This window comes from Mustela nivalis, assembly GCF_964662115.1.
Source record: "Mustela nivalis genome assembly, chromosome: 13".
In the NCBI taxonomy this organism is placed as follows: Eukaryota; Metazoa; Chordata; class Mammalia; order Carnivora; family Mustelidae; genus Mustela; species Mustela nivalis.
In genome coordinates, this window is record NC_139032.1 from 43,651,158 (window position 1) to 43,666,733 (window position 15,576).

At 36.9% G+C, this 15,576-nt stretch overlaps 1 long non-coding RNA gene across 1 annotated transcript in view; it reads left to right on the forward strand.

Moving 5' to 3' along the window:
- The window catches only part of LOC309846455, a 398,332-nt gene that overhangs the window by 52,895 nt on the left and 329,861 nt on the right, over nucleotides 1-15,576 (forward strand). The window lies entirely within an intron of this gene.

Genomic DNA, 15,576 nt, shown 5'->3' on the forward strand with positions numbered 1-15,576 from the left:
AGAAAATGTCATCACTATGTTTTCTTCCCCCAGAGTTTTTGCCTTTAAAACTAACTCTTTATTTCCTAGAATGATACATTCTTCAAACTCTAAAAAGAATATACCAATTGCATGATTGCATTTATATAACATTCTTGATGAGATCATAGACAGAATGGATAAATGCTTTCAAGAAGCTAAGAAGAGGGAACGAGGCAGGAGGCAGGTATGGTTATAAAAAGTGTAACACAAGTGATCCTGTGTGGGTATGAAACTCTTCTATGCTTTCATACATGTGTCTACGGTGGTAGGTGCATGAACTTGCACATTGGACAAAATTGCTCAGAACTAAACATGTCCATACACACGAGTAAGTGCAAGTATACCTGTGGAGATCTGAACGAAATAGGTGGATTTTATCAATATTAATCTGCTGATTATTAGGACATGGTACTATTGTTACATTGGTATGTTCCCATTAAGATAAATGAGTAGAGAGTACATAGGTTGTTTGTATTATTTCATAGAACTGCATGTGAATCTATAATGATCTAAAAATAAATTTAAGAGGGGCACCTGGGTGGCCTATTGGTTTAAGCCTCTGCCGTCAGCTCAGGTCATGATCTCAGGGTTGTGGGATCGAGCCCATATTGGGCTCTCTGCTCAATGGGAAGCCTGCTTCCCCCCCTCTCTCTGTCTTGCCTCTCTGCCTACTTGTGATCTCTCTCTCCCTGTCAAATAAATAAAATCTTAAAAAACATCCAAACACAAAAAAAGGAAAAATGAAAAAAAAGTTTAAGAAATTTTATTCAATAACTTTCTTTTGGGAGAAATAGTTCTGTTTAAAAACAGAATTCACACATTGATTTCACCTAGATTTTTTTTCCCTTGTAGCATTTTTACAATTACAGTGACATATATCAGACAACTTGGAAATTAATTAAAATCACCATAACATAAAACTTAATTTTTAAAACTCTCATGGTTATTTTTGCTTTATATCTATTTTCTGATGGATATCTCAGTAGGATAGTTTCGATTTCTTTTTTAGGTATGTTTTGCAAAAGAAAATAACGTTATACCAGAATAGAAGTGAATAATTTATTAAGAAGAAGAAATATGATACAACTGAAATCTAGCATATTTTGTACTCTGTATCTCTAGAGAATATGCTTATGTTAAAGAGCAATGAATTATTATAGACCATAAAAGCATGCATATTGATTTCTCATTGATTCAATGCTGAATATTTGGAATTATGGAATAAAAATAATCCATCAATGTTAATTACTAACTGACGTTTACTAACCAGATTATAGACAGATTTTCTTTAATTAAAAGAATCATACCACTTACTATTTATAATTTATCTAATCATTGAGGACAAAACAAACCAACTGAATTCTGGTAAAGATTGCTATGGTATCCTTAAGGAAAATTCTGTTAGCTATAATTCATTGGAGTATTAATTGGGTTTTTGACAATTTCTACAACTAAGAGGAATTTATTTTCAGAATTTCAATTCAGTGGGGCTTGAAAAATTGGTTCTGGAAGAGTTGGAGACCCCAAGAGTACGCAAGTGCCCATCAAAGGACATGTGATTGACTGCTTCTCCAGGCAATGGGAATGCTAGATGGCTTTGGTCTGCTCAGAACTCTCAGATATCCCAGTCCTCTGGAGGAGCCAATTCTATACCCCAGAAGTAAAGCCAGCACCTATTTTTTTCTTTTTCCGTTTTTCCTTTTTTTTTTTTTGCTTATGACTGCACATCTACTAGCCAGTGACTGCTGCCTATCCAATTCTTGTGTATTTTGTTCTTCTCCTGCCAAATGGTGAACAAGTGAGAAGAAGCAAAATAATTTCCTTTTACTGAGTATCAGTTTAGTGGAGCAAAAGCCATTTGTTACCTTATTGCAATTCTAGTTTAAAGTATACACATTTTAGGAATGCAGAGGTCCTCCAAGAGTTTGAAGGATAGATCCAGACAAAGATGGGCCCAGGAGACCTGAATCTATGAGATGAACTCCTCAAGGCGCAGTTCCCGCTTTAGGAAACAAGTCTGTAGGGAAGGCAGACAAGGAGTGAATAATTGCAGTCATTGCCTTAGCAGAGTGCTAGGTTGGAAGACGTATGTTTATTCGCTGATTTGCTAATTTTTTCTTTAACATTTTACTTATAAAACACAGATACAAAAAAAAATCACAGAAATAAAATATATAGCTTAATGAATTATGAGGTGAAAACCACCCAAATCAAGAAACAAAACTGTGTTTCCATGTGCCACATTAGTCACAAACCCTTCCTTTTGGTAATAAATAACCACCGTTCTGCCTTTTATAGTGATTTTTTTATTCCTTGTGTTTTACCACCAAAATGTGATTGAGCAAAGTGTGCGTGTGAAGATAACATAGTTTAGACTTGTCCTTTGTAAAATATGGTATGCCTTTTAGTTTTCTTCTTTAATCTGCAAATCTACCCACCCCCAACCCATCTCTTTCTTGTGCTTTCATTTTTCCAGTATTGAATGAAGGCTATTTGACTAGTAAAGTTACTGTATCTAAGTATTTTTGATTGCCCACTCACAGTACAGTTTAACATGGTCCTCTGTCCTTGGTATTTTTGCAAACCATCTTTTAGACCCAGAGCCCAGATAAGACACTGGTTCTATCTTTTGGGCAAGACTTTATCACTTATAGCACACAATGTCTTTATTGTCTTTTTTGTGGTTTTAGCAAATGTTGATACTTAATGCTTCTATCTCTTTATCCATTGAAATTTGAAATGCTGCTGTTCTAATTCTAGCATTTCTTTTTCACTTATTAGTTGGATTATATTTTATTTTTTAAAGATTTTATTTATTTATTTGACAGATCACAAGTAGCAGAGAGGCAGGCAGAGAGAGAGAGACAGAGAGGAGGAAGCAGGCTCTATGCTGAGCAGAGAGCCCCATGTGGGGCTTGATCTCAGGACCCTGGGATCATGACTGAGCTGAAGGCAGAGGCTTTAACCCACTGAGCCACTTAGGTGCCCCTGGATTATATTTTAAAGAAATATTTCCCGTTGTCCTATTTGATCATGTAGTGGTACAGTTCATGTAAAAAAAGAAAACAAGTGCTGAGTGTTTCCTTTTATTTAGTAGTTACCAAGATAATGACAGGTTTCAATCATCCTTTGAAGGTGACCACTATTTTAAAATACCGTTGTGAACTCATGGATTTAACGTAGGTGGGTTTTGGTCCATAGAAGATTTTATTATTGAAATTCAAAATTACTTAATTCAAATAGTTCCCCAAAAACCATGATTACTTTTTGTGATAATGACATTTAATGATATATGAAATGATTTATTTAATGATAATGATGATATGGGCCCTAAAAGAAGCTTATGGCTATGAGGTTAATCACTGTCTTTTGGACATTCAGTTGACATAAATAGGAAATTAACAAAAATACATGTATGAATTCATTCCTAGAATTTGAATTTCTGGGAATTCTTGGTATATTCCTCTTTACAACTCTTGGGGTGTGTGTGTGTGTGTGTGTGTGTGTGTGTATGTGTGTATGTGTACACCATATTCTTTCCAGATAATTTATACTAACCTGTATTTCTACTGCTACATTATTTGTAATTTTATGGTTAACTCGTTTCATTCTTCTTGCTAATCCAATTTGCCATAATTTGCTGTTCTATGTTTTTAATTTGGATTCCTCTCTAAGTTACTTAGTGTATTTGTAATTGTTAAAAGATGGGCAATAATAGTAATAATGACAGCAACAACCAATATTTCTTGATCAACTATTGTGAATCAGATACTTTACATAATATTTCACACTCAGTCCTCAACACAATCCAATTAGGTAAGCATATACTGACTTTCTAAGTGGTGAAAATGAGATGTAGGGAGGTTCAGGACTTCCAGTAAATCTTTCATTGAATTTTTAGTTTTTGATTTTTCATTTTTAGGTTTCTTACCATATTTCTTCTGATTTAGTTTACCTTTTTTTTTTTCTTTAAATCTCTGCTTTTTTTTTTTTTTCCCTTTACAGAGGTCTTTGTATTGAGGATGTCAATCCTCAATTGAGGATGTCAGCTATTTTTCTGAAATGTTCTATTGGTTCTATAGTAAGTAATTTTTAAATGTATACACTTTTCTAGATTTTTTTCCAAATATTGTCTAACATTTCTTATTTTGCCCAGGGTGTTTTTCTTTTTCATAGTTACTCACCCTGGGACAGTAATAAAATCTATCCAGACTTGGTATTTGCCAACAGACTGGGTTGTGTAGCTTGCTCTTGGCCTTGCTCACTGACCCCTTGTGAACTGTCGGATCTCCTTTTCTATTACACAGCTGGAGGGCAAGTTGCTGTGATCATTGCTGATTATTTGTCTAATGCAGCTTCCGTTGTCTGTGGAGGAATCTTCTCTTCCTCTCTTTCCATTTTGCTGAAACTGAACTGATAAATTACATCAAGGACTCCACATCTTACTGTGTACTGGCTTCATCATATCTGTGTCCTCCAGCATCTCATGGTGCTGTAATACTGTGTGTCAATGTAATACTGATTCCATACATCTCAGAACATGTGTGTCGCTAGTGATTCCTTATTCGTGTGATAAGTGCATGCGTGTGTGTGTGTGTGTGTGTGTATGGTCTGTGTATGTATTTTCTTCCTGAGTATTGCAAATTCTCTGCACTTGTTGGAAGAGAAGAACTGAGAGGATGGTATGAGAACAGCATGCTAGACATTACAGGTTGCTTATTCATGCTCTAGGGCTATGGCTGCCTACCTTTCTGCTTAGCTCAGATGCTAGGTCTACCACCAAAGGCTCAGCTATATCCCTTCAGCTAGGTGACTGTGCTTTGTTTCAGCTGGGAAAGCAAGTGTTGCCTCCTGAAACTTGTTCTTTGTTTGCCTATAACAAAGGTAGTTACGTATTTCGTAGAATTTTCCCATATTCTTGAAGTGTGTTATTCTCATTTACTGGAGCTGATTGGACTTCATCTAGGTCTGGATCTTCATGCAGATTTTAGTGTACTATTAGGAAAACCTGTCTTATGGGGCACCTGGGTGGCTCAGTGGGTTAAAGCCTCTGCCTTCGGCTCAGGTCATGATCCCAGGGTCCTGGGATCGAGCCCCACAACGGGCTCTCTGCTCAGCAGGGAACCTGCTTCCTCCTCTCTCTCTGCCTGCCTCTCTGCCTACTTATGATCTTTATCTGTCAAATAAATAAATAAAATCTTAAAAAAAAAAGAAAGTCTGTCTTATATGCTAGCTAGCACTATGCCATTTTCAAACCAACATCCATAAATGAATTTTGATTACAGGTTATTTTTGGAAGACTGCTACCATGTTGACAGCCCTTCATTGAGGTTTCAAACATAATTTCTTTAAATGCAGAATGATGTAGACCTAACTTAGTGACCTTTTATACGGGATTTTTTTTTTTTTATTCTATGTACTCTTAGTACTGGCTTTTAATTGCACTGACCCTTAAGATATTTTTGATGTAATTCACCAGTTGTTTCTTTTGAAGCCTCTTTCTGAATTATGCTTAAGGAATCTGTGTGATAAAAGTCTGTTCCTCCTCTGATACCTTCATGATTAAATTATACTACTCACTGCTTAAGAGTTGTTTTCTTTCCATTTATATAGTGAGTTTGAGTTTGATACTTTGCATAGATATCAACTCTGCATAAACATCAAAGAAGAAATAAAACAGAAATGGAGTGTTTAATTACATTTTGCAGTAAAATCAAATTCTCCTTTATACTGGGAGAAGTAAGTTTTATAGGAAATAAGAACGATGTGTAATATTAGAGAATGATATTTTGAGGGAAATTTTTATCTTTCCTCAGCAAGGAAGAAAATGTTTTCTGGAATACTAAATGGGAGTGAGTTATGAGCAAGAGAGATCTGAGATAGAGGAGGTCAACTTTGCCTTCATGAGGTATCTGGTTTCAGATACATTGTTCAGCTACATTCTATTAAACAACAAGGAATCAGAGTCAGTAAATCAACACCCTTTGGAAGGATTTAAGGTCTTAAGCAGTAATAATCTTTCCTTTCCACATCTTACCTTTTTTATCCAGAGCTAAAGAAATATACATGAACTTCTGTTACATTAAATGCTATTTATTGTCTAAAAAGGAGATCACAAGAAATACTTGAGGTAGAAATGAGGTAGAAAACCTAGTTGTGGATTAAAAACATATGTCTTATCTACACACAAAATTATTCATAGAGTTTTTAATAGGCTGGATGTAGATAATTTTTGAAGTCTAATATTTGTAACTTAACAGTAGTGAAGTAGAAAATTATTTTCTAAAGGAAGAAGTTATTTTAACCATATGCAAACTTTTGTTGATGTTGAGTCTATATTATGTGCTATATTAAAATGTCTGTAATAAAATTCTTGGTAAAGGTAAAATCACTAAAATAATTCATATAGCACAACACTAACATGAAAAGATATGATGCTGTGATCATAATATAATATAAATGCTTCACCTCATGGGGAATTTACATAATTTCAGATAGAATTCAGTCAGGACCCCAGTTTTGCTTTTTGAAATAAGGCACAACCAAATAAACTTTTGTTTATTTGTATGTGGTTTTGAAAAGATAAAATGATCGAATAGTATCCTATTATGCTGCATTACACTATTATAAAGTACTTGGAAGAGACATACATTTACTTAAACTAGAAAATTGTTGGTTTTCTATTTCCACAGATGTCCTCTTTAATACCCTCTGTTTAGAAATGTTATCTAAATTCAAGGACTTACTTAGAGTGTCCACAGAATGAGTATACATAATAAAAACACATGGCTCCGTTGCTTGTATAATGAAATGAAGGCTCAGGGGAGTGTGTGAAAACAAAGGACATGTAACTGGGATTTTCCTGTAGAGTATATGTAAGAATATGTGTCTATACGTAAATGTAGCTTCTTAATAAACAAATTGAGTGACTTAGCATTAGCCTATGTGTCATTGAACTAGTGCAGTAAATGTTAAGTCCTCTTGAAAATTTATTTTCTTGGCCACAAGGAGGGTAATGTTAAAGAGGACATTTTGGCCACATTTCTCTCCTATGTTCTGGAAGTGGTTTACATATAAGGTCAATGATGTAGCGACATATTTCTCACAGTCAGGCCAGACTGTGTTTTATTTGCTGATTTACATAAATAGGTTCTAAGGCCCACTGAGGTTTGACCTGGTTTCAGTATCAAATGTCCCTATGTCTGGTACTGCTGGCTTATTCTTTTAATGTATAAATTTAAGTCCTTCCTTTTTACCTACCTAACTGCCTACCTAGTGAAAAAATTGGGATGATCATACATCAATGGAGTAATCTAACTCCACACTTCTGGGCTGACCTTGTTACTCAACTTTCATTTCTTGGCTAATCTTTAAGTAGTATATTCAGATGCCTGTTGGACATTTTCACTTGGGTTTCAGGATCGATTTTGCTTATTTAATAATTGTCTTTGCCCAGCTCCCATTTTAGACCATCAGTATTTCCTACTTCAATTTATATTCAACCATCTATCCAGTTACCTCAACAAACATCATGTGAGCCATCTTAGACTTCCTATGTGAACCCATTATATCTGAACAACAAGACCTCCAAACCGTCTCTCCTACCCTACACTGACTGCCTTGTTAACTCTTTTTCTGAACAGGATGATATCCTCCTCACCTGTCCAAATTATTCACACCTATGCTATTCCCTGTTTACAACTCTTCAGTGACTGACCATTGTCCTCAGAGTAGCCATGGAGCACATACCTCGTGGTGAACCTTTCCAAGCCTCTGGACACCTTGTTCCCTTTCCCTCATGCTCTATTTAACCTTATGCGTTGGTGATTCTGAGCCATGTGGTTATGGAAGCTACCATACTGATCCCCCTTCTATGCCAAGGCTATTTCCAGTGAACAGAATGACAGTCTCCTCTATCTGACATGCTTCTTCTCACTTTTTAAGTCTCAGCTTCTGTGTCCTCTTATACAGGCTGTTGCCTCTGGTTCTACTCCCTTCCACCACTCAGATGGGATGGGGTGCTTCTATACTCCACTGATCCCATGTGCTTAGTCTTGTCTTTGCAATCACTTTGGTATACCTCTTGCATTGCATTTATCAAAAATTATCAGCTATGTTCTTCTCTGTGAAACTCCATTGTTTTTTGAGGGCTGAAATCAAGTCTAGTGTATTTTGTACAGTTCCTGGAGCATAGAAAATGATGATTTGAATTATATATACAATTATAAGTATGCCAACTTTTGATTAATAGATGTTTCCTTAACCATTTATATATATTGCTGTTTATTTATGTTTTTTATAATTTTTTTGAGAGAGAGCTAGTGCTTGAGATCATGACTCTGAGATCATGACCTGAGCCAAAACCAAGAGTTGGAGGCTTAACCAAAGAGCCACACAGGTGCCCCTATTTGCTGTTTAGTAAGTTTGGTTTTTGGTACACGTATATCTTTTTGCACACATGCGCATATACATATAAATGACTAATTCTGTTTGTATACCAAGACTTTGATTCTTGAAATATGGCCTTAATGCTGTTTGTTTTGTGAATGGCAATCAGGTATAAGAAAATGAAATGTACCATCAGAACATTATTTTCTTCAATTGAGTTTTTGGGGGAAGGGGTAAAGATACAAAAAATGTAGTCAAACAAACTGCCAAGTATCATTTGAACATTAAAACAGTCTTCTTTTCTGGAGCCAGCTTGTGGCTTTGAAGAATAATTCCTTGTCTTCTCATCTGACAAGAGCAAATTCCTAAGGATCGCCAAACCTAGTGAACAGTTATGTGCCTTAGATTTGTTTTGGCTCCAAATGCCAGATAACTAACCTCCAAATGCCCGATAACTATCAATGCTCATTTAACTCTGATTTTAAATGGGCTTTTAAATCTAAGATACACATGGTCTTAGCTAATTAGAGTTCTTAGGAGTCTTAGAATTGGCCTATCATTAAATTAACCAATGAGTATGAAATTAAAAAAGAAAAATCCTTAACCTATGAAATAGCTATGCTGTAAGTGGAAAGGTAAACATGTTCAGTAGATGACTTTATTTATTAGAGTAATTTTTTCCATGTCAACAGCTGTTTTTAAAGTGTGGCCAAATTTAAGTAGCTCTACAAATTTCAATGGGGACTTTTATTCAATTTTATTTTCTAAAATTTACTTATGTTTTAGTGATTTTTCTGCCTGTACACTTGAACATGCCTGTCTAAATGATAATTTCAACTGCTTAAACATGACCATCGATCAGGAGAAAGTCATTCTTTTTGTTGTTTACTTTCTGGGGAAAGAAAACTAATTGAAAGCACACCATTGGTGTGTTTTCCTTCTGGGATTTTAATCAGCATTAGGTTAGACCTTTCCCCTAAACCCTCAGTATCTCTATTCAATATTTTCCATCTTTCCATTTCTCTATACCACATTCTGGAGAATATTTTTTTCCTTTTTTATCTTCTGATACATGAATTCTTCTGTTACCAAACAGAAGAAATCTTTCATTTCTACTACTTCCAGTTGACTTTTATTTTTTTTTTCTTCAAATCATCTATGTCACTTTTTATGCTTCCTTGTTCCCTGGAGATATTTTCAAGCTTGTCGTGATACTCATGATAAAGTTACTTTGGTAGTTTTAATATCTAAAGTCTCTACATGACTCTTTATGTTTGTTGTTTCTGCTCATTCTTGCTCACATTGCCTTGTTTTCTGTGCTCCTCATTAATTTTCACTGCTTGCTTGCTGTCAACCTTGGAAATTGTGTGAGCCAACTTTTCTGGTCTAGGATGAACGTGCCCTTCTTCAAAGCTGCTTTGCATTTTCTTCTGTCAGCCACCTGAGGGCGCTATCTTAACAAAGCCCCTTTCTACTTATGGTTGAGGTTTTTGTTTTTCTTAAGATTTTATTTATTTATTTGACAGAGACACAAGCAGAGGGGGTGGGAGAGGGAGAAGCAGACTTCCCGCTAATTATGGAGCCCGATGTGGGGACGGAAGGCAGACGCGTAAGGACTGAGCCACCCAGGCACCCCATATGGTTGAGTTTTTTTGTCCACTCAGGGTGCTAACAGTCCAGGTGCAGACCTAATCGAGGTACAGTCTGTGACCACACATGCCTACATACAGGCCCTTTGTCCTTTTTCTTTTGTTCTGCTTGGCACCAGGGCATCTCTGTTTTCTGTCCCTGGAGGCAGCTGGGAGCAGAGTGGGCTTGGTTCTAGGTCACTTTTGCCAGAGGATGTAGCCACTGGGGCTCTTACTTACTGTGTAAGACTTTGGCAGTGAGTAGGCCTTAGCTTCTACGGTCAAGAAACAAAGGCTGAAGGGTGCAGTGTTACTACAGGCCCTGGGGACAGAAGTGGCCGGAGGCTCCTAAGAAAGAGAAAAGGCACACTACTTGCTTACATATTTCCTGTACTTAACAATTCTACACTTTGAGTACTAGTCAGGTTTTGTGAATACATATTCACTGTTGACATGGCATGACCTGATGTTAGTTTCGTCATAAAGCCATGAAAATCATAGAGCAGTCAAATAATTTAAATATCTATGAATTAGCTGTGGCCCTACCAGGCATGAAGACTATGAACAGAAGTAAGAATCATGGGGCACCTGGGTGGCTCAGTGGGTTAAGCCTCTGCCTTCAGCCAAGGTCATGATCCCAGGGTCCTGGGATCGAGCCCCGTGTCAGGCTCTCTGTTCATCAGGGAGCCTGCTTCCCCTCCTCTCTCTCTACCTGCCTCTCTGCCTACTTGTGATCTCTGTCTGTCAAATAAATAAATAAAATCTTTAAAAAAAAAAAAAAAGAATCAAATCAGGCCGTGTATAGAACGGCAGACTCAAGCCAAATGGCAGAATCAGTTAATGCGCGGCTTTGCCGATTAAACCATTCCATGTGTGGGGAATGAAATATTTCAAGGGACTCATCTGTGTAAATTTCAGGGACATTCAACCTCTTGGTCAGCCCCTAAAACTTCATCAGAATAAGCAGTGTCAGGGGATTGCCATTTGCCACTGAGATAGTAAAGCTGGGTCTTGCTTGGCATAATTATTTCCTTAGAACAGAGGTTCTCAACGCTGGCTGCATAATTCCATCACCTGAACAACTTTGGGGACAAAACAAATTCCCAGAGATTCTCTCTGGGGTGTATTGCAGTTAGGCTTTGAACATTTTCTTTTTTCCTTTAAAAAAATCCTTGGTGAAATTAAAAAAAATAATAATAATTTAAATAAATAAATAAATAAAAGAGAACTGATCTTTCAAACCACTTAAAAAAATAAAAAAATCCTTGCTGATTTAAGGCATAGCCAGGACTGAGAACCTCTTCCTTCATGAATATGCATGTCCTTTAATCCTTAACAGTTCAGTATTGAAAAAAAAAGTTTAGTATTGAATATAAAGATAAAAAACTCATTGTATTAAAATTTTACTTTGCATTTGACAATAAACTCTGCATGTGGTTAGTAATTAAGGTTTTTGTTAATGTTGAAGAAAATTTGATGTTATTTAATTGACTAGCTTTATGATTCCATTCTAAAATGTTTAATTAGTTTTAGGATTTGGGATCTTGAAATGTAATAAGGCAGTTTGGCTAAATTTATAGACATAATTGGACTATTAAAAGAGCTTGAGAGACCAGGTTTATGTCTGACTAGATTTATTAGGATTAATAACCAAGGAATGTTTTGTTTGTTATTCAGACTTTTGAAGATTTTTGGAAAAAAAATAAAAACCCATGTATTAAATTTTAAAATGCAGTTTGAAATGTTTATGAGGCTTAATAATCTAATTTCACAAATGAGACAAAATATTAATCAAATTTTCTCTTGAAGGTGATTTTAAATATGTTATTTGGCTTACAAGGAATACTAGAATCTTTAATTTATAATTTTGTTAATTGAATATTTTCAGAGTAGTCATAATGGTCTTTTTTTTTTTTTTTTTCATTACAAGAACAAGTCTCAAGAATACCAAAAACTTACTTGGACCACAGTGATTTTTTTCTATTTCCTTCCCAAAATAAAAAGATTTTTTCCCCCTATTTCTAAAGGTGACACACAATTCAGAGTGCAGTAAGGTGCAAGGAATGAAGGGAAAGACATTCATAGCCCCTGGTTGTGGTGGTTATCAGTTAGCAATATCCTTTCTAACAACTGGCTGGATGATTGATGGGTTTAACAGATCTATGCATTTGTATCTTTCTGTCATCTCTCTATTAATATTTGACTAAATGGGATGATATTACATGTGCTCCTTTATAGCCTTTGATAATCTCTTTTGATCATTTGTCCTTATAACTTTCAACTGTAAAGATGGTATTATGTTCATTGTAGGGATTTACCATAGCTAATAGGAGCAGTGTGCCAATTAACAAGTCCTTTTCCAAATTTTCCATTATACACATAACTGAGAAGAACATACCTGAGTTTTTACCTTCAGGCAATTGTGTGACTACCTCCAGAGGGGTCATTTCTAGAAGTGCAAATTGCTCTGAGTTACGAATTTTGGGATGTATTACCAAGTTGGCTACTAGAAGATTCCTAGGTCTACAAGATTCAAAGAAATAAACCAGTTCTTCTGAGGGAAGTTGGACATTTTCAGGTAATTTAAGCCTTTTCCTTCTTTTGAAATGAATTAATGGCTGGACTCTAGTTTGGATTTAGGTTAATAGTAGTGGGAAGAGTTTGAATGGCCGGATCAAAATCCTAGCCTTAATCTACCCCATCTACCTTTGGTATTTTAATTGTTACTTAAATTCCTCATTTTCTTATTTTGTTAGTAAAGTTAATATTTACCTTAAAGCAATTCTGAGAGAGAATAACTGTGTGAAAGCAGTAGATTGGAGCCCAACACAGAGGAAGAGCTCAGTATATATTTATTTTCTCTCTACATGGACATAAAAAATTGGAATTCAGTGGGTTCCTGCTAGGACTGACTGTCACTCTGAATTGTGTAAGAGGTGGGGCACAATTTAATTTTTCAGCTCCTGCTTGAGACTTCACACTCATGTCTCTTTCAGAGTGGCTGATGTTTACTAAAATTTTCAGTAGAATGACGTGATGATCCTGTTTGGTATAGAAGCTCCTTATATGTTTTTCATGACCGAAATATGTTTTTATGACATTACAACTTCCTTTGAAGAGATAACTAGCAGGTCCTTTGAAATAGTTACAACAGTGTCTCTTTTCCTTCTGTATCATAAAATTTAAGTGGACAGATTTAATCACAGGGAAAATAAAGTCTCGATAAACATCACCTAGTTCTGAGTATTAATACGAAGAGGTATATTTGGACCGAGACATAAAGGTGAGAATTTTCTTTCAGTAGGTAAAACAAGGAGAAAATGAATGCAAAAACATTTACTTTATTGCGTTTGAGTATATGCAGTTTAGCAAAAAGAATTTTTTCCTCTGAATGAGCAACATCACCATCAGTTGTGTGCCTGTACCTGGGATCCCTCAATCCCTGAGTATCATTTACGAAACAAACTTAGCGCATAGTTCAATTCCTTCATGTTACAAATAAGCAGAATGTGATTCAGGAAGGCTCTAACGAATATTTGATTTCCTTAAAAAGAAGCTCCTAGAGTTTTTGTTGGATGGACTGCAGACACATGTTCTTTTTCTGCTCAAGGCAACCAATAGCTGGAGAATCTGAAATGAATCGGCAGTGATTAACCAGGATCCGGCGGGGGGGTGGGGGGGGAGTTGTGCTTGGACTCCAGGGTTCCTGTAACGCTGATCAACACACATGGAGAAGAGGCAGGAATAATAGATGGTTTTATTTATCAGCCTGAAACTTTTCAAAATGTGAAGGAAAATTCAAAATCAATTCAAGTGTTCGCAGATAGTTTTGTGGAGCCTTGGCTTTTTCTCGGAGGCTCTGGGCTCATGAGCGCAGAAAGGTTTTCAGGGGTGTAGTTTAAGGACGATTAGGAGGCCAGTCCCATAGTCCCAAGTATTTCTACCCAAGATAAATTGACCATCAGAAGACACACATTGTTTTCACTGCCCAGACGCAGTGACCGCTGTCCTTAGGGACTCCGTTCTCCAGTCGCCCATGTAGAGGTGGACCCATTCACGCTCCTGTCATGCAAGCGCAGAAACTTTAGAAGGAAAAACCAAAAGAAATAGTTCTGAGTATATACATGAGTAAAAAAGGAGTGGACAGAAGCAGGAAATTCAGTGTGTATAACAGTGATCAGAAAGACCACCATTGTGTCAATCCATGTTTTCAGGTCTCCTCCCTTCTCTGTCCCCTGGTTGTCAGAGGTAGGAGGGATGCCTACCTGAAGACTGTGGAGAATTGAAAGAGACGACATCAGGGCATCCCTTTAACTCGCTGTCCTCGAGGAGGGTGTGAGGTGTCAGGTGAGCCCTCCCCATGGCCCGAGCTGCAATCCCAAACCAAGAGCCCAGCTTGCAGCACAATAACCTACTTCAAACTCCAGGTGTGTATGCAGCACTGGTATTTGGCCTTAAAAAAATTTATTACAGATGTCTGGAATTGAAGACTGTTGACTAGGTGCAAACATTACCTCATACTCCATTTGACACTAGCACAGTTGGGGAGGGGGAGATTATAAAGGTAAATAAAAATGTGCTAAAATGTAAACGTGCGCGATTTCTTCAGCAAATTGGGTTTTCTTGTTATAACCATTTCAGGGTTTTATGAGTCAGATAATAGAAATCCTGAAATGAGGTACAGATTTACAGCTTGTTAGGGGAACAGTCCCCACTAATCCCCTCGAATATTTGATCCTCACAGTCTCCTTCATGGACTTTGGAAGAATAGCTTTTTTAATGTCCTGTTCCTTTTAGAGCCTTGAGTCTGTAAATTTTAATGATGGGCAAAGGTTGACTGTCCTTTTGCATGGAAAGATCTGAAGCAATGGCAGTAGTAAGGGCACCAGGGCAAGTGACAGAGACTGGGGTTTTTGTCACTGGGTTCATGTCCTGTTTTCCCATCCTGGTGGTAGGTCCCCAGATGGGAAGTGCCATATTGTATTCGTTTTGGAGGATCGAGGGGGCAGAGCAGAGAGAACAGTCGGTACTTTGGGATGCTTATCACCCAGGAAGCAGAATGCAGAGGACGGTAGATGCCATTCGATGACTATCAGCGATAGAATGTGGCTAAGGGAAATGAAAATGAAAGGCCATAGCGATCTGACCTCAGTGTCCTAGGACGTAGACTGAAAAGTGACATGCAGATCTGACCCATACCATTAAAGCAAAGAGGATTTAGAAGAAATATTTTTGGGATGAGGGACTCTTTGGATCCTTTGGGATGTATAGGATTAGCCTGTTTGTAATAGGTTACTAAGCAGCGTTTTTTTTTAAAGGGCTGGGAAGGGTGCGCCAGTCTTGGCCAATGAAGTGACCTGAAGTGTGCCTCTAGAAGCATCCAGTAATGAAAGAATTGGTTAACCCTGAAATCCTTGTGGAAGACTGCCAGCATTCTATTGTGATGGTCCCAAATGTCCTGCGTTGGCTTTGGAGCTGTTGAAAACCTTTCCTGTCTCTCTTTCACAGGGTGGCAGAATCAAGTTCCCTAAGTGTGTTG